The sequence below is a fragment of the Acanthisitta chloris genome, unplaced genomic scaffold (genome assembly GCF_000695815.1).
Source record: "Acanthisitta chloris isolate BGI_N310 unplaced genomic scaffold, ASM69581v1 scaffold43999, whole genome shotgun sequence".
NCBI classification, from domain to species: Eukaryota; Metazoa; Chordata; class Aves; order Passeriformes; family Acanthisittidae; genus Acanthisitta; species Acanthisitta chloris.
This window is the reverse complement of record NW_008691663.1, coordinates 19,260-24,155: the sequence shown is the minus strand read 5'-3', so window position 1 is coordinate 24,155 and position 4,896 is coordinate 19,260. Positions and strand designations below refer to the sequence as shown.

At 41.1% G+C, this 4,896-nt stretch overlaps 1 pseudogene; it reads left to right on the top strand.

The window, feature by feature from the left end:
* The first annotated feature begins 4 nt into the window (after positions 1–4).
* Positions 5–226, top strand: LOC103809466 (annotated as a pseudogene).
* The last annotated feature ends 4,670 nt before the right edge of the window (positions 227–4,896 follow it).

Below are 4,896 nucleotides of genomic sequence, written 5' to 3'. Positions count from 1 at the left end.
CGCCAACAATCTCAACACAGACTCGTCCTCCAATGTGCCCAAGATGGATGCGCTCATCATCCCGGTGACCGTGGAGGTGCCCTGCGATAGCCGCGGACAGCGCATGTGGTGGGCTTTTCTCGCCTCATCCATGGTTACTTTCTTTGGGGGACTCTTTATCATCCTGCTGTGGAGGACCCTCAAGTACCTGTGGACTGTCTGCTGCCACTGCGGGGTCAAAAACAAGGTAACTCCCCCTCCCCTTTCCCTCCCGCTGCCGGTGATGGTTTGGTGCGGTGGTGGTGGTGAGGAGGAGTAGCAGGAGCCTAGTCTTGCAGAGCAGGACACCTGGGCGAGGTGGCAGGGCTGTTGTTGGGTGGCGATGTGCTGTCTGCTGTCGTGACAGGGTTGCCACGGGCTGTCGGGAGCTGCAACGTGGGGAGCGTGGCTGAGGTGTTGGTTGCAGTCCTGAGCCATGTTCCCTGTTCCCCCTCTCCATTCCACCCCACGCGGGGACTCACTTGTTTTTATCTGCTGGCACAAAAGTTACACCTGCTGTCTGCTCACCCTCTCTGTGAAGCACATGCCGATGTAGTGGGATGGTGGGGCTCAGAAGTTTATATGCACCCCTGGGACTGCATAGGATGGCAGGATGGGAGTTCTCTTGTGTTCTAAGCTCTCAGTTCCCTTGTGGAATGAGAAACTTTGGCAAAATTGAAAAGGTGAACTTCTCACTCAAGTAAATCTTTTCAAAGCTAGTTCTGCTCCCTGAGAATCTTTGATGCTTCTGTTTGTAAATTAAATGTAGCTATCTAGAGGTAATCAGGACATTCATAACACACTAGATCAGTATTCTCTTAACCTAAGTGTGAAGTCTTCGAGGCAACCTCTCTGCCCCTTCAATTTTTGCATATTACCAGCTGGAAGAAAGCGTAGACTATGAAATAAGTTCAGCTCCTGCTTTGAAGGGTCTCTTTTCAAACCAGAGCTGAGAACTTGCTCAGCTCCAGACTTTCATTTTTTGATTAAGGCAAATGGGATAGAAAGCGTTAAGACTGTATTCGTGAAAGTGGATTTTGACAGACCCCAAAATAGACCAGCAGCTGGAGTTTCTCCCCTTCCCTTTTCACATTTTTTGGATTACAAATGGAATAATATCTGCTTCAGTTATTCCTGGCACACAGACACCCACAAAAACACACACACCTTTTAATATATGGTTGCTAGGTTGCCGGCTTGCTTTGACGTACAGTGAGCTGTCTTCCCCTTTCTCCTGTCCCCTCCCCCTAAGCACACTTGATGCAGCACATAACCCAGCTGTACAAAGGGTCCAGCATTTAGGGAAAACCAGAAACAAAGTTAGAGCGTGAGAAGTTATGGTACTTGTTTGTTGTGTAGTTTGGATTGCCTGACTGAACCTCCACATTCCAATTGGAATTAAAAAAATTACAGTGAACTCGGTCTGTCTATGGAAGGAGTGATGGCTTGAGATAAGGCATAAAAGCTTTTAAGACAGCATTAAGCTTCAGAAATCCTACCAGGCTGTACTACTTCTCTATAGGCATATTTTATTTCATGCAAACAGAACCTGAACTTTCTTAGAGGTGTTAGCCAGGTATGATTACAAAGTTCTAGTGAATTTGTGGTAATAAGATTTTCTACAACAGTAAAAGGTGATTTTCAAGAAAGGGTGGGTAGATAACTTACCTTTGGTTTCTTTGTGTATTTAGCATTTTCCTCTCCACAGAATGAGACAAATCTACAAGGGCTTTTAGGGATCTTGGTGAAAAAGAAAATTGTGCAGGTTATTACCTTGTGCTTCTTTCCTTGAGAGACTGAAAAGTTGAAGAGACTTGTACACAGACTTATTACATGTGGCGTCTTGCTGGGTATTGGCCTAATAGTCCGTTGTTGGGACATAGTCAGTTAAAGCAGTTCAGTAATTTCTTGACCAGTACAGAAAGGCATATCCAAATTGTCTTTAAAACCTATTAGGCTGAATGTGTCAGTTTGGTAAGTAACAGGCATCATTGAAGGGTTTCAACACTTTCAGTCTGGATGCTTTGACATACTATGACTATGTCAGGTTTTAAGATCTGAGTTTATTTCATCCTTGAGACCTGAAGTAGTTCTATGAATATCACTCCCTGGGGCAGCAGGATAAAGGACTCTGCAGGTAGGGGGAGATATATGTCTCTTTTTAAATCCTATTTGTTCCACTTGTACTGGGTTTCAGGCCTCTGGTGAAGAACTTTCAAGTACTGATTCTACATTTCTTACATGCTAAAATGGGGAATTGAAGGGAATTTCTGTGTATGCAGGGAATAGCTAGTTATTGAAAAATGCTCTTCTAGTATTTAGGGTATAAAGGTTAACTGAAGTAACAACTGGAAATGTCTTAAACTTTGCTGTTACCAAGCACATGGTTTGTGCTGCATGCTGACGAGACTGCTGGTGAAAAATGTGAATGCATACATACACGATGTCGACTATGTTGGACCTGCTAGCAAAAGCAATTTTAGAAGAAGTAGCTCCTCCTACTGCGGGATTGAAGACGTTTTCTGCATATTAGGTCCTTTCCTTCCCTGTGCTGCCTTTTCTGCTGCTCCACAGGTTGCAGTGGAATTGGGCTGTCCGGCGTCATCTCACTGCCTACATAAAGAGCGATCCCACCGAGACAGCTAAAAGAAATCTTTCTCATGTCTACTTTCTGTGGCTTCTTATTGAATAATTCATATATATATATGTGAATAATTCAGAGTTACTGTGCTAGCATTCGTATCCATGTATGTTATTGCAAGGTACTGCACAAAGTTTCATTTTTTATCCCCTGCTATATTCTAAGCGCAGCATTGTATTCCTAGGATTTGTCAGTGTCAACTTGACTTGGGGATGTAATACTTTTTAATGGCTACACAGATGGTTGGTTTGGTTTTTTCCCCCTCCTTAACTCATTCAATTTAAGGTTTGAATTTAAAAACATGAAATGTGATATAAACAGTTTAGCACTTTGTGGTATGAGATTCCATTAATATTCTTTTTTTTTTTTTTGAGGTAACAAAGATACTGTAAGTGAAGGATATGAAAACTACTAACAGAGTGATCAACATTGCCCCTTAAAATTCTGTATCTAATTTATGTAATTGTATATGAATAGAACATTACTGTTAATCGTGCTAAAATGATTGCTGAAGTTTTAGGGTTTTTGTACTACACACTTGCTTTGTGAGTTTACATTTTTAAAAATCTGCCAAGAAAAATGTAAATCTTGACCTGTGTTGTCAGTGTTTCCTGTAATGTGACAGTCATTACAACTGAAGCCCTTGTATTGCTTAATTTAGTATGGTATATAATTTTAGATGCAATTTTTCCAAAATTAGCTACAGTCCAATTGCAAAGGCTTAACAAATACTGATTTTCTCCTTAATGTTTTACATATACATTTTTAGTAATGCTTCGATATTGTTAAAGAACTTGTCTTCTCATTGTTTTTTTCTTTGTCGCTTGACCAACTTATTTGTGTTTGTGCATGTAAAGTAGAATGTGAGATTGAACTTAAGTGGGCTGGACTCTGAGACAATTAGTTGCTCTTGTTTCTGGCAAGAGCAGAAAAATAAGTATGCGTGGTGATGTGCACAGTACACATAGAGACTAAATGAATATTATACAGTCTGTAGTTCTTTTGATTGTATGGATCTGCCTCTCAATTTTCTATGCTCCTAAAGGGCATTTTCTACTAACAGTATCTGATACCATGTTTTGGCTTTGAACAAAGTCTAAAACATTAAGAGGGAGCAGTGGAACGAGAGAGCACATTTAGGGTGCAGCTGGCTCCTGGAGCTGGCCAGTGTGGCATCAAGTGGAATTTCTACCTGTTTGAAGGATGTGATACTGGACCCTATGTCCCTGCTCCTTGGTTCCCCAAAAAGTGGTACCTCTCACAGACCTCATGTTATCAAGGCTCTAGCAGGTAGAATTCATCCTTATTGAGATCCTTTCAGTGTTCAGAAGAGCTTTTTCTCTTCACAATCCAGGACTCTTATACATACAAAATGGAATTACATATTGATTATAGATAGCAGTTGCTAGCCTGAAAATACAGGCCCTAATAGTCATCTTTGACACTGATCTACATATTTTTGAAATGTAATAAATAATACAGTTCTAAATTTTGTTATTAGAAACCAAGTAACATTCCCATTTATTTTGAAGAGAAAAAGTCTGTTTTTTCTGGAAATACAGTATTTTCAGGAGTCGTCTTTGGAAGTTTAAGAATTGTAACCCAGGTCTCTCAGGCTTGACAAAATTTGGAAGTGGAAAAATGTAATTTTTCTCTAAAAGAAGCAGCATTTCTTCCAGGCTGGCTCTTGTATAGTCTCGGTTTGTTGATTTCCAAGCAATACCTGCATAAATGCATAAATAACCCTCTCTAAATAAAGAAACAAACTTAAGGCATGATGTACTGGGAAAGTATGAGAGTACTTTTGAAGACATGGGTGGACACATAACGCAGGAGATCCCTTCATTTAAATCTGCACATGGAAACCTCACCTTGACTCTCTTGAAGATGTACTGAGCAGCAGAGTATGATGAACAACTGGAAGGCTCAAGGGATTAGTAGTGGACTGTAATGCATTTTGCTTGTTAGTCACATGCATGGCCTGGCTCAATCGTTCCTGTCTCATGGCTGTCAGGTGGTCTGTGCACAACTACTCTGTGAGTGTCCCAACAGACAGTTTGCTAGTTGAGAGATGGTCATGGTGGGGAGGTCAGTCTGAAAGAAAAGGTACTTGCAGCTCTTTGCAGATGATGTTTCTACAAGTGAAAAAAAGGCAGAGAGTATGGAGAGGTGTGTGCTGCTGTTTTCCAAGTGAAAAGGAGGACACTTTCAGCCCTCTGGAGCTTATAATGGATTTC